A 25,248-nucleotide genomic window follows, 5' to 3' on the forward strand; every position below is an offset into this window, starting at 1 on the left:
TCAACTTTTGATTAGGCCATTATTTAAGAATGATTTTTCACCTTGCAGAAGAGATTTCAACACAAGGGTTTATAGATATTTACTCTGGATTGAATTCCTGGCATGTAACTCATGATGGAAACACGTGCTGGGATTTGCCATCTACTGCACATTAATAGATCTGCTAATCCTCATTTGGAAAGATGAAAAAAGACTTGCAGAATGCCAAGTCACACCAACAATGCAATGCCCTTTCCGTAGAGGAGCAACTTGTGCAACATTGATTAATGAAGGTACTGGTTGCGTCTGAGAGGAAACTGAAGCACATTCACAAACATTAATGTCACAGTGTACTGGAGCTCCCAACAGGGAAAACACTTATTAGTTAGTGCTCCCCATTGTGCACAGACAAAATGGTGCTCGAGTGCAAAAGAGAATTTAATCACTCAGCACCATTAGAATGTGGCCTTTATATTTTACTACCCAACATAAACTGGGAACATAGTATTGCAATTCACATTGTATTTGTGGTGCTCCTAATGGTACACATGGAGAAGTGTACAGACATTTCTGTAAACATTATCCAATGGGAGTACACAGAGTGAGGTGTATTACATTTATATTTTTGTGAGAGTCAGGTTGATGATGGCAATTTAGAGGAAAGGAATTTTATTTTTAAACCTTTGTCATTCAGTTTCTGTATCAAATGCTGTCAGGTCAGGTACAGTATAGCTTCGTGCAGATTAAAGCAATCTCTGCACTTCCATCAATCTGTCTTAATTATAATCTTAAAATACTTCTTCACACAAGTGTGATTTATTTCCATTCCGACAGTGGGCATTTTTGCTATACTTCTGATGCACAGATTCACATTCAAAGATGTTACCAAGATTCTTAGTTATTAATGTTTCAAGATAACATCCATAAAATATTACATTGTCACTAAAATCACTCATAGGTATCCTGATTACTGCATTAAGGAATTTAATTAAACAGGATAAAACAGGCTTCATCAGGATGTGAAATTGACGGATTTGCCCATGGAAAGCCCCCAGAAAATCGTTAATTCATTATACATCAGCTCTGATACTCACTAAAGTCCATACATCCAAACAAAATTTAGCAAACTCCTCTTATTGGGTCACATTGGCAATGACTTGGCAAAGCCATGCATTATGAGCAAGAGAACATAAGAGAAAGAGAAGATCCTCTGTTACAAGGCCACTTTCCTTCTCAACACCAACAATGAAATGAATAATAGCCATTATGTTAATAATGAGAATGGTCACAGAATTGGTCATTGTGGTAAATATAACATCTGTGAATCAACCAGAGCTAAAAATAGGAACAAGGTTCTGACGATTAATTGACCGATGCCCTTAGTATTAAATGAAATGAGATTGAACTGCCTATTGCAATGTTAATGTCAATGATACTAAATTGACTGATGACCACAGTTGTTAAATAACAACAAGTGTTATCTAATATGCTCATGTATAAACTAGCATTAATTAATTGATCCTATGATATTAATGACAGTGATATTTGATCAAATTATGTTTATGGTAGAGTTTGCAAGAATTCTAATTTGCCCAATGTCTAACATCCTGAGGATTTTGATAACGATACCCTGTTGGCTAACATCCATGTAATCAATAACAATAAATTGATTGATACCATGGTACTAATGACTAGGATAATGAAATGGCAACAGAATATTCAGTTTGTTAATCACAATAACACTGAATCATCTGGCTGAAATGCCACTGAATTTGCCAGTAGCTAAGCTGCTAAAATGCAGTTGTTTTTAATCAAAATCATCTTAGCTTTTAATATTTCATGTCAATGTTCTGAAAATATCTCTTTAGTACACTGGTTAAAATCTTTATAGGCCACTTAAAGAACTGTTAGTTGTAAAATTCTTTGTTTTATTACTCCCCCAAGGTTGTGTTGCCTACGGTAGACAGAATGATTAACAAGCAACACTGCAAACTTCAGCTAGCTTTCTTATGGGCAGTTACTATAATAATGGTATTTTGGCTTACTCATTTAAAAAATTGTGAGCAGATAGCTAAAAGTGGGACTTTTTGCTACTGCTTCCGACAGAAAGAAATTTATTACTAGTCTAAAAGATACCGAACCGTGTAAAACTCAAATGCTATATATGTGTGTTTATAGCATAAATTGAAACCCTTGGAGCATGCTGCACTCAATAATATCATCACAGGCTGTATATTTATGAAGAGTAGTTATGTACACATGAGAAGGCTTATGTCTGGTGCACAGTTTGCTGAGGTGAACATGACTTGCTTAGCTCTGATTGTATTGTGAGAGAAATGAAGACTATTTTTCAGTGTTATGAGGAAGTCTCTGCCGACACTATTGACAGATATGTCACCAATGTGACCTTCCAAATAAGGAAAAGCAGGTGTCCTGGAAGAGAGAAAAATGGTGAGGTGCAGGGAATATAACAAAATAAAAGCATTGTGCACAGGAAAGACAACAATGGACCAGGATATATTAAATGATACAATATTCTAGGTAATATTTTACTGGCCCAAACCAGTAAAATGTTACTTCTCCCTGAAGCAACCGTTTATTATGAGAAAACTAAAGACTGAGCTACAGAACTAATTATTTGAGAGTTTGAACCTACAACAGCAATTTTCTAAAGCTCAATCACTCTGCCTTTGTCTCTGCAGGTCCTCCCCAGGTTCATAGATCACAGAGATCGCAGAGCCATGCAGCACAGTACGGGCCCTATGGCCCACAATGTTGTGCCAAAATGTATGAACACCTCCTCCGTGATCAATGTAACCCTTCCCTCCTGAATAGCCCATAACCCTCCATTTTTCTTACTTCCATGTGCCTAGCTAAGAGCCTTCTAAATGTCCCTATTGTATCAGCCTCTACAACCACCCCCGGCAGTGCGTTCCAGGCACCCACTACTCTCTGTGTAAAGAACCTACCTCTTTAAAATCTCCCCTGAACATTCCTCCTCTGACCTTAAACAGATGTTCTCCGGTATTGGCTATTGCCACCCTGGGAAAAACGTGCTGGCTGTCCACTTTATCTATGTCCTTCATAATCTTATACACCTCTATCAAGTCGCCTCTCATCCTGCATCACTCCAAAGAGAAAAGCCCGAGCTCGCTCAACCTTTCCTCATAAGACTTGTTCTCTAATTCAGGCACCATCCAGGCAAATCTCCCCTGCACCCTCTCTAAAGCTTCCACATCCTTCCTATAATGAGGCGACCAGAACTGAATACAATACTCCAAGTGTGGTCTAACCAAAGTTTTATAGAGCTGCAACATTAGCTTGAACTCAACCCTCCAACTAATGAAGGCCAGCTCACCATACGCCTTCTTAACCACACTATCAACTTGCACAGCAACTCTGAGGGATCTATGGACTTGGACCCCAAGATCTCTCTGTTCCTGCACGCTGCTCAGAATCCTGCCACTAACCTTGTACTCCGCCTTTATGTTTGTTCTTCCAAAGTGTATCACTTCACACTTTTCCAGATTGAACTCCATCTGCCACTCCTCTGCCCACCTTGGCATCATGTCAATATCCTGTTGTAAACTACGACAACCTTCTACACTATCCACAACCCCTCCAACCTTTGTGTCATCCACAAATTTACCAACCCATCCCTTCACTTCCTCATCCAACTTGTGAATCTCATGTACATACAAACAAGTGATTGGGAGACCGGCGGGATGAATTGGGATGGATTTGCTGGACACTGTGGGGCTGCAGGTATGTTCTGCTAGGTAGGAATGTGACATTTCTGCATGCCTTCTCTCCCCCTCCACCGAGCCACAATATTTGGGGGTTGGGTCAAGCCAAGCAGAGCTGGGAACACTGAGCAGACTTGCTCGCTCACCGAGTCAGCAAGGCTGGCTAGCGGCCGCACTTCCTGTACCTTCTCACTCTTTCATCATAGCTCTGATCCTTGTCCACACACTGTTACTGTTCATTTTGGCTTAAGAACAGTTAGGATTATGAACAGTCCTCAGGAACTGAACCCTGTTGTAACCTGTGGACTACATATGTTTTTTAAAAATGTTGTTGCAATTATGAAGGGAAAAACATTGGAGTCATTCAAAAATGTTGAAGCACTGGAAGAGAGAAATCATGGACCCCATGAAGAATAAGCTGGATGAGCTAACAGGCAGCCCTCATCTGTCCAAATTTTGTGATAAGATAATATTACACATAAAATAAGTGCAAGCCACATTACAACAGAGATATGAATTATCAAATGCTATGAAAAACAAATTTTCTTTCTGAATGGGCATTCCAGACAGAACCATCTCAACCTACTTTACTTCTGTGAGAAAATTCACCACACCATACAAGTTATTTGAAGGACAATGTAAATGCCAAAAGGAGACTCCAAAAGAAATATAAGAAAGCCATTTTTAAAGGAAGGCTTTCAGATCACAGTTGGACATTTCCAAAAGGTTGTTCATACTTTGCTTCTAATTCCTTGATAGTTTTCAGGTGTACACATTTCACTAACTTAAAAAAGGTTATTCACTCAAGGCAGATTATTTAAAAAGTAGGTGCGCCAAGTTGTCTGTGAGGTGCTGACTGAGTGGAGATTTCTTTGTGGGTTCCATGAGACCCTCAACATTGATGTTACTGAAATAACATTGCTGTTGCTGTCACAGTTTGGGGACCAAGTTGACAGAGGTGACAGACCAGATGAGGTGGTGATCGATCCAGCAGTCATCAGTTCAAGTGATGCAAACATCTTTGCAGTATCTCACTTGGATGATGACATAATCTCAGTTACCAAGGAGCAAGGATGTTGCCATCAGGCCTCATACTTAACTCTCTGACAAACAAAAAGTGTTGGTTATTATAAGAGCATTTGGTCAGAAAGAGCACTCAATGGAGTTAATTATCACTACTCTCTTTGACAATCACATACTTCCATAGAATCCTTTCCAACTAAGACACCAAGTTTGCCTTGGAGGATCTTTTTGTTTTCTGTTGGTACTCAAGCCAAGGATTACTGAAGGTCAGAGTTGACTTCCTCTGTGGCATCATCCACTACTTCCAAAGTTGGGATCTTTATGCTGAAGACTGCAAAATATTGACTCCATGTAGACTGCAGACTGGAGTTTACCAACCCTTTTTTCAACCTTCCTAGCTGCAACACTGTACCTGCCAACAGCAACTTTCCAATGGAGTAGCATTAATCTACAGGACAAATGTAAACTTTTAAAACTAATTCCCTTTGCTCCAGTAAAAAAAAGGTCACTTCAACCTGTCATTAATTTACAAAACACAAATGATTCTGTATGCACACACATGGAGGCAGAGCTGCAAGTCAACATTGATTTTTTAGTTGGTGTATAAGAGATGGCAGTGCAGTAAACATCCAGAACATAAAGATCCTCTACTAAATTTGATCTCATCCATACAGCACCAACCATGACAATTAAGGTCCAAGATAAGACCCTGAAAAGTGACTCACATTTTCCATATCTTGCAAACCAACTCTCAGCAAAGGCACACATTGATAGTGAAACCCAGCACTGCCTCCAGCATATCAGCGCAGCCTTTGGCTGACTGAGGAAACCCCTGTTCAAAATCAAGACCTCGAATCTGACACCAAGTAGCAGTGATCCCTGCATCTCCTGTATGCTTCAGAGACAAGGACAACCTAAAGCAGGCACCTCAACATATTGGAGAAGCAATGTTGATTCTGCAAAATCTTCCAAATCCACCAGCAGGGATAGCCAATCTGACATCAGTGTCCTCTCCCAGGCCAATATCCCTAGCACAAACATTCTGACCACACTCAACCAGCTTCCGTGAGTAGACTACATCCTTGATGAAACAAGCTCCATCATGAAAAGAGAAAATTTCTACCTTATCGTCTATTAACAATGAAATGCAGTTTTGTAACTCTCTCTTCTGACTCCACCTACTCCTGAATTTTGAAAATTTCCATCTAAGAAACCTTTGAACATGTTCTCAAACTCTCACAGGAGACAAAGCTGTAACGACTTACAGGAAAATGTAGAACGAAGTCACCTACAAGAGTAAATATCCATCTTCTTACCCAACAGTGACCTTATTCTAAGCAGCCACAGAAACTGTGGACATTGTGGCCACCTGACGCCAGTGAGGAAAGAGTTTTATCTTCATATGACACTATCAGGAATTCCATTGGTTGTGACCAGCAACCCTGACTAAACTATGTACCACATAATGCTGTTGTCTGGTGGTGGCATATAAAGATAAAACTCACTTTTATCAGGGACATGAAACTACTTAACTAATTTCAATTGGGACTTATAGTTGATCCAAAGGAACGATATGAAAGAAAACAAAACATCTAGTTGATGGTAAGCAGTTCAGAAATATCTTGCTAGAAGTCACAACACACCATCTCCTTAGCTTTGTAGTTCTGAAATAATTCTGAATGAAAGTTCTGGCAAAGGATCACTATCCTGTAACATTAATACTGTTTCACTCTCCACAGATGCATTTTTTATTTTAACTCTGCATAATAAAAACCTGGCTGCCAGTGATGCCTATATCTTGGAAGTAAAACAGATGCATTTTCATATGCTTGATGATTTCTTATTGTTCACTGAAGAGAGCTGAATGAACAATGATTGCAAATTATTTTAAAGATATTACCTATTGACTGACATGTGAACCATATTCACCACAAATCAACTTGCTTCACTTAATATTGCTTTACTTTCTTCAACAATATGACAGCCACTGCCTACATTTTTGCAATCTTTTAAGTCCTAAAAATGCAGGGTAGTCTGTTTTATTATCACAATATTCCAAATATTGCTAGCAGGGGAGTAAAAGCTGTTTTTTGACTAAAAGCCAAACTGAAAGCCCTCAAACAATGAATTTTTCAGACTCGGTCAAGGAAGAGGATTTGGAAGCAGTACTTTGATGAATATTTAAATGACACTGAGGAATGCTTACGTTTTATTTTATTTCTGTCTTCGGTACAGCAGATGGCTTTGTTGGTCATTTGAAAGAAGGGAAGTCAATCATAATAACACTAATATTTTCTGCTAACTCTGATGAAAAATGATCTTTGTAATACATTTAAATGATGAATATTTCTGCTAAATAAACTGAGGACTAATGCAAATCTTACTTGATGAACAATGCACACTCCCTGAACAAGATGTAATTCATGCAAAAATAAGTCAGACTGACATTTTCACTTTCTGGTGTAACCTTTGATTGCTGCCTAATATTATTTCCCTTTTTAAATATGAAAAGGCAAAGAACCAGCCTTTAAACCTAATTTTATGTATTTATATAACTTGGCACAAGAATACTTATCTATAGATAACTGCAATGATTATTCTGGGAAACTAGTTAATATTGTCACTATTCATTCTTCAGCAACCTTGATCTCCAAGTGAATGAAATCCCTTTCTAAAGGTCACACTGTAACAAATATAAATATTCGCTTCCTCTATCTTCTTTCATATTTTTTATTTTAAAATGTGATTTCAATTGGCATCAAAGGATGAGCTGGGAGGTTATGGTAACAAAAAATCTGTGACTTAGAGTGGGAATGATGGAGGCATAAGCATAAAATTTAGTAGGGAGAAAGACCTTGCTCACATAATTCCCTGCCGTAAACTTCCAGTGATTGCTCTGAGGACGATGCTGCGGCAAGTAATACATTGAAACATCCATCCATGCCACTAATTAGCTGAGACTGCTGCAGTTGTTTGTCAATTTAATTTTTAAAATTTTTTTTTTAATTTTATTTACAGCGTGGTAACAGGCCTTTCCGGTCCAACAACTCCGTGCCGCCCATTTTAAACCCAAATTAACCTACCCGTACGTCTTTGGAATGTGGGAGGAAACCGGAGCACCCAGAGGAAACCCACACAGACACGGGAGAACGTACAAACTCCTTACAGACAGCAACGGGAATCAAACCCCGATCGCTGGCGCTGTGATAGCGTCGCGCTAACCGCTACGCTACCGTTAGTTCCCTCAAACCAAGGAAAGATTACGAATTGAAATATAAATGGAAATTGCTGGAAACACTCAGCAGGTGAAGCAGCATCTATAAAAAGGAAACCTAGACATGAAACATTAACTGTTTCTCTTTCCACAGATGCTGCCTCACCTGCTGAGTGTTTTCTGTTTTCATTTTCTATTTTCATTTCAGACTTCCAGCTTTTGCCATTTTAATTTATGGAAGATGATAATTGTTTGCAATATTTTAGGAAGCTTGTAAGCACAGTGGGAAGATTGATTATTTATTGCCAAAAAAATTCTAATTGAAAGGCTTCAATTTTTCTTCAGTAAAATTGTCTTATTATATTAATAATGTCACCAAAAAAAACCAGATTGCCCAACTTACGCACCAATAGCTTTCGAAGTATTTTTGTTTCTAAATGAAAGGAGCCGGATTGCCAGCATCCCTCAGTAATTGCCAATCCAGGAACTTGCCATTGGGAACCAAAACCTCCTGGCCAGTGCAAGTTTCAAGAAGAATTTCTGGTGAACGGATCACTGAGTGGTGAGAGATTGCTGAGGGGAAGAAACAGGTTCTCTGGCTCTCTTTGGGTCTGTGTGTATGGTTGTGCAGGTGTTGAGGGAGGGACTGGGAATGGGAGGGGTCCAGGATTATTATTTGATAAAGTGGTGGATGCTCAGAGAAGGAATATAATGCTGAGTTATGGCCTCATTTTGGGAGAATATTCATGCATTTTAAAAGAGGGCTGCAAAGTTAATTCTTTTTCATTTTTAAATATATCCATTCTTCCAGGCAATAGACATGGAAAACCTTGCTGACAGTTCTCGGTTGTGCCCTTATTTGGGATGGGATGGGTATGAGGCCATTCTTCACTTCAAAAAAAAAAGGCCCAGTTGAAAGATATTTGCAAGTGTTTCTCAGTCATGCACCAGGGAGAATGCCTTCAGCATGCATGCGTCAATGATCAATGAGCACCGCAGAGTTCCCAAGAGGGACTAGCCCACCAATTTCAGTCGGGGTTGTTGGCAGGCAGCAAAAAATGGGCTTGCAGCCTCGAACCATTAGCGAATCATGGGCACACGTCCAAATGGATGATCCAGTTCATAAAAGCAATCAATAGATAATCTTCCCAACCCTAGGGATTATAAAATACTCTAAACCATTCTTTGGCTGCATAACATACATTGCTCAAACAAGTTACTTCAAAAATTATAAAGATTTAGAAATTTTAGGGAGGAACAACAGAATTGATTCCAATTATTTTCTAGTTTAAATTTTAAAGGTGATCCTGTTGTTATGACTGTCTATTAAAGTAGCAAGTGCTGGTTGTAAAATTTGGGGAAATAAGTCTGAAAAGTAACCTGCATGTATTGGTATTTTTTTAAAATCACAATAAGATGCTCCAAGCATTGTACAAGAATGTTATCAGAAGAAAATGATGCTGATCCAAAAAAGGAGACATTATGATGCCGACCTTCAGTTTGGACACTGAGGTATATTTTAAGGAGCAGAGAGGTTTAGGGAGGAAATTCTCAAGCTTAGAGTGTAGATGGCTGAAAGCATGGCTGCCAAAGCTTGGATACAGAACTAGTGGTTGTACAAGAAAATCTGATTGGAGAAATGTGTCCCTGTAGGGATATGAGGCAGTTACAGGAATACGAAAAAGTAAGGTCACTGAGGATCTGAACAAGAGGATGAGTACTATAAAACTGACATGTTGATGAATATAAGTCAACAAATATAGGAATGAATGGTGATCAAATTAATATATATAAATAGTAAAAGTTAAGGTACTGGGTGGTAGCTCAGCCAAAAGAAACTGCAATAATAAACTTTAGCTTTTACAGTTGTAAGATTCACACTTTCAAGCCATCCCTTACAAAAGCTCACCCTGGGCTTTAGTACTTACTTATAACATCCACCAGCATCTTCCAATTTGGTTGAAAGGTCACTGAGCTGAAAGGTTAACTCTGTTGTTCCCTCTCTACAGATGTTTCCTGCTGAATGTTTCCAGCATTTTGTTTTTATTTCCAACTATTCTTGTTTTATTTACTCTTACCTGAACATCAAAAGGTTTATTCTGCAGGGAAATGCAGTTTCCAATATTTTTAAGGATGTTACACCACTATTATTTCTTACAAGCAATACAAACTACTATTCCCAGGACAAGGCAGACAAATTGATTTTCCTGCCATTTAGAGACTTTGAAAGCACTTGAATGGATAATATAGCTATCAAGCATGACCTTTATAGCTCCTTGCAACTGTGCAATAAACTGACATCGTGCACATGTAGTGTACCATTTTATTTAATGCATGCAAGAAGCATCTAACAAAAGACAATCATAAACATGAAAATAGGAGCAGGAGAGACCCCCCCCCTCCACCAAACTCCCCAACCCTTCAAGTCTGTCCTGCCATTCAATATGATCAGGACTGACCTGCCCCAGGCCTCAGCTCCTCTTCTACACCACTTACCCATAGCTCTGAATTCTCCAGTCTTTCAAAACTTTGTTTTCCTCCATTTTAAATACTATAATGATCTGGCCTCCACAACCTTTGTGGGTAGAGAATTCCAGAGATTCGCCACCCACTGAGAGAAGAAATTTCTACCCACCTCAGTTTTCAATCAAGTCACTCCCTTGCAAAGTTCTTCAACCTTACCCCAATATTCACTAAGCGCTTAAAAGCAATTTGTTTGCCTTCACCCTAACCCTAAAATTTCTCCCAAATCCAAATAATCTTAAGAAAAAATCTTAAGGAATCATAGGTGACATTTTTATACAAAATCATAGTAGCTGTTATTTCATTTCTGAGAGGCACAAAACAGTTTGTATGCAAGTGTAAGTGGTCCTCTGATAAGTGCATGTGTTGCTGAATAAGCTTGGAAGGAGCTGTGTTGTGTTTAACCATGCATCATCCTCTCCAAAAGATAACAGTATACCGGGAGATGGCAACCATTGATAATGCATAGAGTGCTTGGAGAACCTAGGCATAAATTTGGGAGAAGACAGCATATTACAATGAACTTGACAAGGCAGCACTGCAAGGACAGGCATGGTAGTGTAGCGGTTAGTGTAATGCTATTGCAGTGCCAGCGACCCAGGTTCAATTCCCACTGCTGTCTGTAAGGAGTTTGTACGTTCTCCCCGTGACTGCGTGGGTTTCCTCCGGGTGCTCCAGTTTCCTCCCACATTCTAATGACGTATGGGTTAGGAAGTTGTGGGCATGCTACGTTGGCACCAGAAGCATGGTGACACTTGCAGGCTGCCCCCCAGAACACTCTATGCAAAAAGATGCATTTCACTATGTGTTTTGATGTACATGTGACTAATAAAAATCTTATCTTGTCAAATGTAAAACAAACCAAATTAGTATGCTGCATTGTGCTGTCCTTCTACCCAAGTAGCACATAACTTCAGGCTGTAGCTTTAAAATTTTCCCATATTCCAAGAGGTTTATAGATTAAAAAGATGCCACATCCAGGATGGACTTTTAAGTTTGACATTTACCCACCAACAGCAAATGATTAGGGAAAATATACTTGTGTGATTACATTGGGCAGCAGTTAGCTTGTAAGGAAATGGCAATGGCCAACAGTAATAAATGTGCCACACCTATTTGCTGATATTGTGCCACAGGAATAAGAGAGCAGAAGGTTGCCTTGCCAACCACTAACAATGGAATGCATGTGCAAACTGGCTGCTGATATCCTTCTGCAGATCAACAACTGTTTTCCCACTTGATGAAAGCAAAAGCAAAAGCAGCTGTTTGGAGTTACTGATATATGAGTGTTCTGAGGTCTGCAGGCAGAGCTTGGTGTTTGGTCATCATCTGGGAATGTGTTCATTCATTTTACACTTCTAAACTGAAATGAATCAAAAATTCATTGGCATGACTCCCATCATTGTTGCAAATAATGAATGGATGCTGCAGTGGCTGAAGAATGCTGCTTAGAATATGGTATTTCCCTTCTAGGGCTGGTTACTGTGGTCATAGTTGCTGGGTTAAATGTCAAACGTTGCAAGAACTTGTGCACAAAATAAAACAATACTGCATGCTGACATAGCAAGGCACGACAGAGGGAAATGCAATAACACTTATGTGGGAAGCTCACAGCTGAAGCTTGCATTCATGCAACTTTTAGAAGTAGCTTTAGGGTGAACATAACATTATATTAGCACCTTTAAAATGTAGTAAAGCAACTTCTAAGCCGTAATGTACTCCAGGAACTTAAATACCAAACTTATCTCAAGGATAACAATAATATGTTCCCTTCAAACTTAAATTAAGTATCAAGGATGGGGGAATAATGGGAGAACGTCCAACAAAAATTTCTGAGAGGAATCTGAAGTTCATTTTTAACATTTGGAAATGACAATTGAGAAACATAAAGACATATTCCAGCCATTGCTGCTAATCCTCCATCCACTAAAATCTAAACCCTTAGTTTGAAATTGAGTAATGCTGGAAGTTAATCTCCTGTTTGTGCAGTAGCCAAGACCACTTTAGTTTTTTTTTGCCTCTGTTATACAAGGATTATCCAGCAAATGTTTTCAGAAACAAAAATGAGAGCTTGATAGATACAAGAGTCACCTAAGGAGGCTCTGCAAGTACAGATATACTTTAAGGCAAACTAATTGTTTTCCTAACCTGTGGCAGTGCTGCTTGTGTTGGGATAAAATAGTAAGTACACTGAACCATAGCTTGTTCCTTGAAAGCAGTGTACTAAATAAAGCCATAAGCAGTATTTTAGCAGCCAGTTCATAGTAACATTAAAAAAAATGTTAGGGCTGGAAGACCAATCTCATAATATATTTTGTCAGTATTAGGCAAACGAAATTGCTTTCTGTTTTTCAGAATGAAACACATTAAGGAACATTTTCCAGAATGAAACACATCAATGAAGATTGAACAACCAGTTGTTTCACATCAATCCAAAAATTTTACTGGACATTCAGGTGTGAATTAACATTGCATGACTGACACTGTTCCGAAGCTCCTCCACCCAATTCTCTGCCAAGACAATTGGCCCTCTTTGCACCATCATTTCTCCATCCTGACCAACACGGTATATTTCCACTTTGCCAGCATAGTACTGGCAATAGTGGCTCAGTCCCCACCTCAACCACAACACTTGCCCCAATTGTACTTCCCTCTACAACACCGTCCCCCAAACAACAGCACTGGCTCCAATTCCACTCCCCCGCCCCCCATTCAAATCATTGCACAGGCCCCTATATTTGCCCTTTCACCCTCAACCTGACTGCAGCAGTGATTCCAATCATTCTCTCCTTCCACCACCAACTCCTTTTCTGAGGCCAGGAATGTGTCTGATCCTTCTCCATGCCCCTGACCACAGGACAGATTTCGAACATGCTCATGGCTGCCACCATCCTTCCCCACACTCTGAATCCAGCCTCAGTACCAACTCCCAGGATGGCATATTTTCAATACCTATTCAAGGCCTTTGTTGCCTGAAATGTCAGTGCCCTGTGGCAATGATCATCTAGAGAGCCGATTTGGCTCCATTGGAATTTCTGGGTGACAGAGTTTACAGTACACACTAGCAAAATTCTGCATATACTGGAAATGTGAAATTTAAAAGCAAACTTGCTTAGAAATGGGTCAGGCAATCTATTCCAGCATTTTTTGCTTTAATTTCAGTTATTTTCACTTCAATGCATGAATAAAAAGCTTTGATTTTAACTTGGACCAAGAAATGTGCTGGTGGGGGGTGTGAGAAGAAGTGGGGGAAAGTCTATCCACACACTGTGCTACCCTCAGCTAAGTGAGACTGAAGGATTTTACTTCTGATGTTGCATCTCTATGCATCTAGTCTAATTTAGATGATTTCAGGTAGTACTACCACTTGTCTGCCATGAAGAATTCAAATAAACAGAGAAAACAGTGGAGCAGAAATAGGCAATACAGCCCCTTCCATCATGCTGCATTATTCAATAAGATTATAGCTGATCCCCTATCTCAAAACCATATCTTACTCTTTTCCCACATGTTTGATAGATTTTGCACCAATAAATGGGTCTAGAAGCAGGGGTCATAATCTCAGGATACAGGGCAAGAAGTTTGGAACTGAGATGAGGAGAAATTTCTTCACTAGGAGGATGATGAACTTGTGGAATTCTCTATCACAGAAAAAGGCTGTGGAGGCTAAGTTGCTGAATATATTAAAGAAGAAGATAATGACCCCTGCTTCTAGACCCCTCCAGCCCAGGGGAAAAATGCTCCTTGCATCTGTCCTATCCAATGCCATCAGAATTTTGTACATTTTAAATGAGGTTTTCTCCTGGTCTTCTAAACTTCAGTGAATGTATCCGAGTCAATCCAATCTCTCCTCATCTGACAGCCCTGTCAACTCAGCAATCCGTTTGGTGAACCATTGTTGCCCTCTCTCTATGGCAGTCATATGCTTTCAGAATTGCTGAGACCACCATTGGAGTATTCTGTAAAAGTGCAACACAGCATTTGCCTTTTGAGCTGCTAGTTTCACCTGCATATTTGCTTTCAGTGACTAGTGCACAAGGACAGCCATATCCCTTTGTAACATCAACAATTTCTAATCTATCACCAATTAAATAATACTCTGCTTTTCTGTTTTTTCTACCAAAGTGGGTAATTTCATATTCATCCACATTAAAAGCTCATCTGTATGGAGCTCTTCGGGCTTTCAGATCTCTTCTCACCAAATTGACCTAGTGAGGAAGTCTTTAACTGCATTCTCACTTGGGTTATCAGATAAAATAGCTGCCACAGGTTATTAACTGCATTATTATTGATGTCATCCTTCTCTTCCATTTCTAACAAGGTCCTTTCCCACCAGAAGAATAGATTAAAATGGAAGGCAGCATGAAGGGAACAAATGTCTGCAGGTTATTTTTATCAGCCAGTTACCGTTTTGAGCTGCGGATGGGAAACTTGTGTCAGGCAATACCTTTAACCCAGCTAAGTGTTCCTCAACTATTCAAGAGCCTTCATCAACAGAGTAAAGGGCAGAACTTTCCACTAACACAGTCAATTGAATGCCATTTTCACCCAACTGGAGTTTCAATTTAAAAATAAGATAGATGTTGCTCTTCCACATTCACTGGTTACTGGGCTAAAAACTAAATAATAATTCTGAACATTGACAGCCTGAGGACTGCAACTCACTTCCCTGGTTGGCGGAAATCCTCCACTCCCCTTAATGGAGGTATAAGATGAGCTTGATCAGACTGAACCTTTATTTTAGCAACAGAGGAATAGAGCACCATTCCAAAAGGCCCAAACTTTACCTGTTTCACCTGATATTTCATCCTGGGTTTAGTTAGTTTAGTTTATAATAGTTCAGGTTTAGAATTCATACCAAATCTAGGCACAATTAGAAGAATGAGGCCAATGTCACTGAAGTTCACGTTCTTGCACAAGAGCTGCATACAATGCCTTTTCTTCCATTAACTGAAGAAGAATGTTAAAGATACTGATAAAGTGGTGTGCCACAGGGGTCGGTGCTGGGACCTTTGTTGTTTGTAATTTATATAAGCAATTTGGATGCAAGTGTGCAAGGCATGGTTCGTAAGTTTGCAGATGATACTAAAATAGCTGGTGTTGTAGACAGTGTTGAAAGTTATGAAAAATTACAGATGGATCTTGATCAGCTAGGTTTGTGAGCTGAGGGTTGGCAAATGAGTTTCAATCCAGATAAATGTGAGGTATTGCATTTGGGAGATCAAATCAGGGTAGCACTTGTACAGTGAATGGTAGGGCCCTGGGGAGTGTTATGGAACAGAGGGACCTAGGTGTGCACATGTATAGTTTGCTGAAAGCGGTGTCTCAGGTAGATAGGGTGATGAAGAAAGCATTTGGCATGCTGGCCTTCATGGGTCGGGGCATTGAGTATAGGAGTTGGGAAGTTATGTTGCAATTATACAAGAAGTTGGTGAGGCCACACTTGGAGTATTGTGTACAGCTTTGGTCAACCTGTTACTAAACAAGAAAGAGTGCAGGAAAGGTTTACCAGGAATGTTGCCCAGACTTTGGGGTCTGAGTTACAAGGAGAGATTGCATAGACTAGGACTTTATTCCCTCGAACACAGGAGATTGAGAGGTGACCTGATAGAAGTATACGTATAAGATCATGAGGGGCATAGCACATTGGTGAAAGCACAAAGCCTTTTTCCCAGGGAGGAAATGCTAAAACAAGAGGGCATAGGTTTAAGATCAGAGGCAAGAGATTTAAAAGGGACTTTGGGGTAGCTTCTTTACGCAAAGGGTGGTGCGCATTTGGAATGAGCTGCCAGAAATAGTGGTTGAGGCAGGCACATCAGTAGCATTTAAAAGCCATCTGGATAAGTACATAGATAGGAGAGGTTTAGAGGGCTCTGGGCCAAATGCAGGCAGGTGGGACTGGCTTGCTGGGCAACACAGTCAGCATGGATGAGTTGGGCCAAAGGGCCTGTTTCCATGCTGTAAGATTCTATTACTCTATAAGCAAAGTGGGAATGATTTAAGAAGCTGGGAGATGATAGGTGGAACTGACAAAGGGCTGAAAAAGATGGAATCTGGTAGGGGAGGACAGTGGACCATGGAATAAAGGGAAGCAGGTGGGGAGACCATGGAATAAGGGGAAGGAAGTGGGGAGTGCTATGGAATAAAAATCCATCATTCCCACTCTGCTCCCTCCTCAACTGCCTTTCACCCCCACCTCACCTGAATTCACCTATCACCTGCCAGTTCTTGCTCCATCCCTTCCCCCCACCTTTTTACACTGGCTATCTCCCCTCTTTTCTTCCAGTCCCGATGAAGGGTCTCGACTCAAAACATCAACTGTCCATTTCCCTCCATAGATGCTGCATGACCTGCTTTGTTCCTCCAGATTTTTGTGTAATGTTCCAGATTTGCAGCATCTGCAGTTTCTTGTGTCTGCAATGTATTTAATTTGGTTCTCACAAGAAAAAAAGAAAGTGTGGTGGAACCACTGAATATCCCAGAAACAAGATGTGTTCTGAAAGTATAACATCAGAGGATGGCTACAGCAAAACAAATAATTGGCAACTCCGTCCTAATGGTGAATGTGAAGCTGCATGTTAGAAAATTGTTAAATTGTGGATTATTAACAGGGAATTAACAACAGCCCGCATTCTTATAGCAGGTACAAACTCATTATCTGGATGAGAGAAATGTGGAACATCTTCAGTATGGGGAAAAAAATAACTCATCACTGACCCCACAGCTCAGGTCCCTGGCTTTGACCTCCCCTGAAAAGTGTGGACAACTTCAGCATAATCTGCACAAGTTATGGATAATGTGCTCCACAAATGGTAGACCCTAAGTTACCCAAACTGCGATTGTGCCCATGGGTTCCATCAAGTCAACCCGTCCACCAAGATCCATCATGGGAAGGACCTCACTTCTTCATCTGGCACCTCATATCTGGTTATCCAAGTATGAGGCTTCTCAGGTTTCACAATAGATGAAGTCCCATCATGATTACTAATAACCTCATACATATTGCACCTTTATTTGAGGTTTTTAACCACTTGGTACCTTGATTTGACAGATTTTGCAATGTAAATATTACATGGGTACTTCATGATACACATCATAAAAATAGAATTCCTCTGATAATCAAAAGGATATTTCCTCTTTCACCAAATTGCATTACACATGAAACCATAATTTGCAGGGATAGTTGAGCAAGATAAATGCCCAAACTAAAGACAACATTGTAATGTGAATATGGAACAAGTCATTTTCAGTTAGTCAGAGAGCCCCTGACAAACTGGAGACAGCAGAAGCAGTCACACAATTAAACATTAACACAGATTGCATCAATTCCTCACAATGAAACAGCACAGATATGCTGTAGCGAAGGTGACAGGTATGATGAGACGAACTGTCACACACTATTGAATCCTTAATTGGACCAAATGTTCAGCATTTGAAGTTAGCATTAGTGTTTCCCACAGCAGAAGAAAATGTCAAAAGTAATACAAGTTGATGCATTTGTCTGAAATCTTGAGTGACCTTTAGTTTCATAGGTAGGAATTGAATGGTTATTCAAAAGGGTCAAATATTGATCATTTAGCATATTTCATTCTGTTACGGTCATTCATAAATTCATCCATTTCAATTCAGCTTGAAGGTCAAGGTTCGACAGTGGAATGATCTAAATTCAGAGGCAGTTGAATGAACACTAATTTATTCCTTTTATACCATGTGTTTATCAAAAACTGATCAAAGTCAACATAAAATAATAACTGATTTGGTTGAATTGTGCTTTTAAATTAGTCTGGATTCTGTAAATATTTAAATGACATTGACTTGAGGTCCAAATCAAATATACAATGGTCTACATTTCTGAAATTTGTCCCTTGACCACATGTCAACCTATTATTCTCTTACATATGAAAGTGAGTTGACTGTACAAGTGAGGAAAGCTGATATAATATACAACTGGACTAATTTGGAATCATATACATGTCAAACGCTAGATCACTCAAAAACAGATGAGTCAGCAGCATTATCCTACATTGGATGTTACCAAAAGCCAGCCAGCTAGCCCTGCAACAAAATAAAATCAAGCTTTACCAATTAAATTGAAATGTACAAACGTGGGCCATGTCACGGTTTTAAGTTCACATCAATTCTTCGTTCTTAACTATCTGAGAGATGGAACAGCACAATAAAAATTTGAAGTTATAAAATGTAGCAGAGTTCTAATAGTCTGGCACCCTTAGGACTTTGGTGGTTTTCTGGTCTGATTAATATCCAAACCCACCTTTATTTCACTGTTTTAATATGGAAGCAGGAAATTAACAACACTCTGCATCCCAACTCTAGCCATAAATCTACCCACATTTCTGACCCCTGGTGTTCCACACCCCAGATCCAGCGGCACACCCAGTCCACAGTCCGGACCCCAGCCGCACTCTGGACTCCCGGCTATGGCTGTGCGTACCCACTATTCTCTGAACCCCCATGTCACATTCTCAACTAATGAGTGAGCAGATGCCAGATCATCAGGATTTCTGAATAATCAGATGCTGAATTATCTGAGTTTTACTGTGGCAAGAACTGATCACGTGCAGCTTGACATGCTTATAGATTTTATAAAGCAAGTATTCTTAAAAAGACAACGGATAAAATATTGTTAATTGCTAAAAAATCTAGCTTAACATTCAATTGTTAGAAAAGATTACTGGGTTGTACAAGTTGGCTTTATCTGACAAAGGCTCATTTAAAGTCAGTGATGCCTTTAAGTTACGCTAATATCCAGGCAGGAAAACTAACAATTCTAGGTCTTGATAGGCAAATTAATCATATTTCAACTGTCAGACTTCAAGGTGGGCAACAAGAGGGTATTTGGTAATAATGTGTATTCTTATGTAAATCCCTAGTATGTTTTATTGTGGATAAATGTTGTATATTTATCTGACAATAGACTTGCAGAGGTTTCAGTGGTTTCTTTGTTGCTGTGGAGTGCTATGGGGAGACAACACACAAAATTGCTATCAGGTTAATCAACATGCGAGAAGTAACATTAGTAATCGATAATTAAGTCGTAGACTTAACTCTAGACAAGGGACTATCAGTACTGACTAGAATGTGGAATTATCCTTCTGAGTACCAGTGGTTAAACAGAGAAATAAAATTACTCAAAGTGAAAGTACAGCTCAAAAAGACTTGAGAATCTGTAGCAGGACAGTTTAGAATGCACAAGGAACCAAAACCAATAAATCTGGGCTCTTGTATTTATCAGTTAACTTCTTACTTTGGTGCTAAGAGCCTACGAAAGCAACGTGGGACACCCAGTAATCAATACAACAGGTGGTCAAACTGATGCTGCTGATCAATCTAGACATTGGATAAATAGAGTGAGATCTTAACACTGACACTGCAGTTGGGGGTGGGGTGGGGAAGGGAAGGGAGGGGGAGCTGGGGGGGGGTGAGGGGGGAGGCGAGGGAGAAGGAGGCAGGGAAAAGGGGAGAGGATTTAGTTGGTCAACTTCAGAAAGTATGTTTGACCCTGACTTACTCTCTCAGTGATATTCATACAGAGCAGCTAAGTTGAGGTTTTATGAGTTTGATACCTCATCTGGTTTGGAAGTAGAATAGTGATTTGTTACAAAGGCAAATTATTATAATGAGAAGTGTTGCTAAACTGAGTAAACTAATTTCTGAATGAGTGGCGGGGAACATAAATATAGAAGCGGGATGGACACAGCATATGTGTGAGATGCAGAGTCCTGCCCAAAAGACTTTGGATAGGTCAGAAGGCTGTATGAGGCAAGAAATACTGGAAAAGGCAATGCTGCTGTTGGAACCATGATGGGCATTGAATAGCTTGTGGGACTAGAAGGAAGCATCAAGGAAAAAGATAAAGTAATTAACCAAGTACTATAGGAATCAGAAGAAAAGGTGTGTAGTAGAGCATAGATAATCAAAGAGAGTAAAAATACTGTTCAATGTTTACAGTATGAAGTAAAGTGATTTCTTGAAGGTGCCCAGAATGGCAGGGAGGAAATGTGTGGTGATTTAGGGCAGAAAGTAAAAAGAAAGGGATAATACAAAGACCATCCTTAAGGTTTTACAGAACCATATGTACAAGTGGTAGATCACACAGAGAGGGAAAAATAAACTGCAGAATTGGAAGGATGAGTCCACGATCATTAAGATATGTTATGTTTAATGGCACCCACTGGAACAATAAACTGCCGGACAAGGCAAAACTGCAAGCTGATGAAGGAACAAAATATGGCCATGCATAACCACCACCTATGCAATCTTTGCAGTGTTGTATATATGGTCTGCAGACCCTACTAGTTCAAAGGAGGACACCATGAGGTGAATTTTTAGTGCCATATGTTCAGGAGGAGCAAAATAAGTTGATTCTATTTGCCTTAGCACTTGTGGTATTTGGGGGTTTGTCTGCTGACACTCCCCAGGGTCTAAAGGATTGGAGCAGCTGGAATGAGAGCAGTGGGTAGTCTGTGTGCAGAATTGGATAAAACTCACCGGAAACCAGAAGAAAGCCCAGATGCAGTTGCTCAGGGAGGAGCAGTGTTGAGAAACAGATGACAGAAGATTCCTTTGAATCACGGCCTTTGAACTTTAGTTACCAATGTCTTCCAGGGTTTAGGGATGGAAAATACCAGTCAGAAATCCTCCACTAGTGGACCCTGATCTATGGATGTGGAATCCTTGGGCCAGGCAGAGAACATGTTTGAGTCCAGACTGTTTGATGAGATGAGAAATTCAGACTTACTGAAACAACAACAGTAGAGGCAGAAGGAGCAGTTTGGGGGAGGTGAAAGCCACTTTCTGCTCTATTCCAAGGGACAGGGGCATTTTGCCAACAAATGACAAAAGCCAGAGAAAAATCAGGCAGGTAACAGAGGTCTTCAGTTTCCCCAATACCCCACTAACTGGGGATGTTAAAACTGGCAATACCTAAAAAACAGCTAATTGGAGAACCAGTGATGGTTATGCTTAGATCACCAATGTTCCACAAATAGAAAGGGGAAGGAAAAGGAAAAATCCAAGTTCCAAAGATGTCTGGGAATCCATGTTCCTGATAAATGGACTCAATATACATGCTGTAGATCTGAAAAAGATGACGTAAATAACACAGCTTTTTTGTCTGTTTTGGGAAAATGCCAATGTATGAATCGATGAGAAGGAGAAAATTCTGCCCTGTGAGTAGGAAACAGGCAATGTTCAGAAACCAAAACATTGACAGTGTCGCCTCAAGGCTTGTAGAAAAGGAACAGATGCCTTAATGATGAAAAATCCTCATATGCCTTCCTGTATAGAATTATTAATAAGCTTAAACGGTAAAAGAATAATACTATGACATGTTGTATCAAGTCAAAACATGAAAACAAACATTGAAAATTGTAATGGGACTGACACCACTCATCAACTTAATCTAATCAGTGATGATTATACAGCAAGGTCTGATCATACCTCCCAATAACATATCTTGATCAGACCCACAGATAACAGTTATAATATGATATAACTGGTCATTATAATTCTTTGCAGTTAAGAGGTGACTGGAACAGATGGATTAGCTGTGAAGTGAATACAAGGGCAAGGAGGTTAAAAAATGACATGTCATTTTTGTAGGAATTGTTTTAAAGTGAAGACATTATGGCAGTTTGGAAAAGAGATTTGGGAAGATCCAGGAGCCAACCTTGGAAATTACAAAACATCTGAATGTGTTGAATCTTTCGAACCTCTGGAAAACAGCCAATGTTAGTAATTTGATTTTGCTGTTAATCTACATGTGGACAGATTTACATCATAGCATGTTTAAAATCGAGTAGGATAGATGCAGGTCCACTCTTGGGCAATCAAGTGATATCTGCAAGAGTTTATTCCAGATATCATGTTTGAAATATCTTAAGTTGTTAGCAAAATAACATTTGAAGAGGAATTATCTTCCTCAAAACAAATGGTTCAATGGAGAAATCTTAACCTTCAAAGTAAAAGTACAGACAAAAGGACTGCAGAATCTGATGCTAAATAGTTTATAATGCACAAAGGGCAGTGAACTAATAAACCTGCAAATAAAACACTCACATTGGAGCTAACAGCCCAGACTAGGTAATGGGGAAGAAGCATGGTAATAGATGGCACAGCCAGTAATCAAAACACTGGGAGGGCCCATTCAGAAGCTGATCGTATAGCTGAGCACACACCGACAGCAGCAATTAGGATAATGAGCAGGAGCTTTGGACATCAGACAGTTGTAGATGGAGGCAGTTGAACTGGAATAAAAAGAGCAGTCAACCTAGTCAGTCGAATACAGGAAGCATGTTTGAGCCAGACAGATCATCTGAGTGACATTTGTACACAACAACTGAGTTAAGTTGGAGACAGGAGTGAAGTAGCTTACATGTTTGAAAGTGGAATAGCAATTTGTAATAGTACTAAGAACATTGATACCATTTATAGAAGTTATAAATACATAACCAGAATAAAGCCATCCTGGATTTTCTCACCACAGAATTCTATAACCAGATCAAGGGATTGTAGTCTCTCATATAAATTGCAAATCAAACCTCCTGAAACGTTGGAAAGGTTGGGAAGACTTTGTTCCTGTCAGCCCAAAGCAGAAATTTCACACCCCATGATTGTTCTTAAAAAAAAACATGATTTGGGGAATACTTCTTTTAAAACAAACTTTACATTTAGTAAGTGGAAAGTAACCTCTCAAAATAGGTCAGAAGCAAATCAACACTGCCCTCAAATGAAAAACTGCAGATGGTGGAAATGTAAAATAAAAACGGAAAATGGCAGAAATACTCAGCAGGTCAGCGGAAGCTTGTTAAATTGCAGGGAGGGTGGGGCAGGGGTTGTCTCTAACAGGGTAAAACCAGGGTGACCAAGGGGATAATCTGTAAACAAGGTTATCTAGTCAATGAGTGAATGGGAACCGTTAGAGAGAGAACACACACAAAGTAATGTAGGAGTTGCAAAATGCAGAGAAGAAGGCATGCCCAACAGATTAGGCTAGGCACATCCTCTTCATCCAGAGAGATAAACAGAAAAAAAAAGACTGAGCCAATATCACAAATGGACAATTGACACAAACAGAGAAATCAAGTTACCTTAAGTTGTAGAATTCAACACTGAATCCAGAAGGTTGCAATGTGCCCTGATGGAAGAGGAGATGCTGTTCCTCAAGCTTGCATTTGGGCCTCATTATAACAGCACAGGAGGCCATGGGCCAATAGGTCAGAGTAGGAGTTGAATGGAGAATTAAAGCTGCAAGCACCGGTAAACTCAGATTTGCCCCTGCTGACTGAATGCAGTACACTAGATTGGAAAAAGTGCAAGTGAATCACTGCTTCATCTAGAAAGACTGCTTGGGTCCCTGGATGGTGGGAAGGGAATACATGAAAGGAAAGACAAGTGTTCAATTACCTGCAGTTCCAAGGGAAAGTGAAGCGGGTTGGTTGTTGAGAACAAAAGAATGGATCAGGGCATCTTGAAGGAAATGGCTTCAGTAAAATAATAAAAGGGAATAAAGGGGAAGATGTGTCTGGTGGTGGAATCTCTTTGAAGATGGCAGAAATTGCGGAGAATGATCTCTTGAATGCAAAGCTGGTGGGGTGAAAGGTACATGGACTCATAGGGAGATCTTCGTGAAGACTCCAAAAAGCTGTAAATTTTAGGTGACAGAACTATGCGTATTTCAAATGTTTTGAATTAACAATACAAAGTATTTAGGGAACAGATTGCTTTATCCCAATCTATCCGGGAACAGTTTTGCAAATGCAAAATATGGCAGAAATAACAGATGAGAATGCTGTTAATATTCTACATGTTGGACAAGAAAATAATAAAGACAGGAAGTGTAAACTTCAAAAAAAGGTGTTATCAGCGTGAAGGGGAGGAGTGAGGGGGGGAGAGAGGGGGGGAGAGAGAGAGGGGGGAGATTGAGAGAGAGGGGGAGAGAGAGGGAGAGAGAGAGAGAGCTGTCTTCATCTTTTGTTTCTTTTATTGCCCCTTTTGCTGAAAAAAATCATTTAATCACTCCCGACTTCCACTCCATTGTGGATTTTCCCCTCTATTCTTTCCTCCTTTCACTATCCTGACCACCTTCCCTGATTTGGTATTTGCTTGTTGTTGGCTGTGACTAAGCTGGTTGCTCTCTCACCTGATCCAAAGACCCAAGCTTCACACTAGACAACCAAAGGCATAAATCTTAGCTGACACACCAACACGGTAATGAAGAAGTGGTGCACTGTTAGAGTTGCCATTTATCAGATAAGATGTAAACCAAGGCCCTGCATGCTCTCTCAATCTGACAAAGGATTTCATGACACTATTTTGAAGAAAGGTATGTGAGTTATCACCAGTGCTCTGGCTGATCAATATCCCAAAAGCAAGTTATCCAATCATTGTGTTCCATTTTGTGGGAGGGTACTGTGCATAGATTAACTGCTGTGTTTCCTATAGTATAACAATGACTACATTTCACGGCTTCATTACTCTTATAATGCTTTAGGATGACGTGAAGTTGTCAAAGGTGTCATTTAAATACAAGCCTTTCTATATAAACAACATTTTAAAGCACTAGTTTAAGGATGATTTGCAACTGAGCAGAAACTCAGGAGAGGAGGGAAACCTGGCCCAATCTGGATACTTGTGCCAGGATTGCCAACTGTACACAAAGCATAAACTCTTCAAGTAGTGCCAAACATTTGTCTGAGTTCCACTTTAACCCATTTATTCTCTAGGTATTTCTCCATCATTACC

The 25,248-nt window shown here is 39.8% G+C and overlaps 1 protein-coding gene across 8 annotated transcripts in view; it reads right to left on the bottom strand.

Annotated features, from left to right (window-relative positions):
* The window catches only part of LOC127577661 (serine/threonine-protein kinase BRSK2), a 773,538-nt gene that overhangs the window by 402,602 nt on the left and 345,688 nt on the right, over window positions 1–25,248 (bottom strand). The gene's annotated exons all lie outside the window — the stretch shown is intronic.

The sequence above is a fragment of the Pristis pectinata genome, chromosome 14, assembly GCF_009764475.1.
Source record: "Pristis pectinata isolate sPriPec2 chromosome 14, sPriPec2.1.pri, whole genome shotgun sequence".
Taxonomy (NCBI): domain Eukaryota; kingdom Metazoa; phylum Chordata; class Chondrichthyes; order Rhinopristiformes; family Pristidae; genus Pristis; species Pristis pectinata.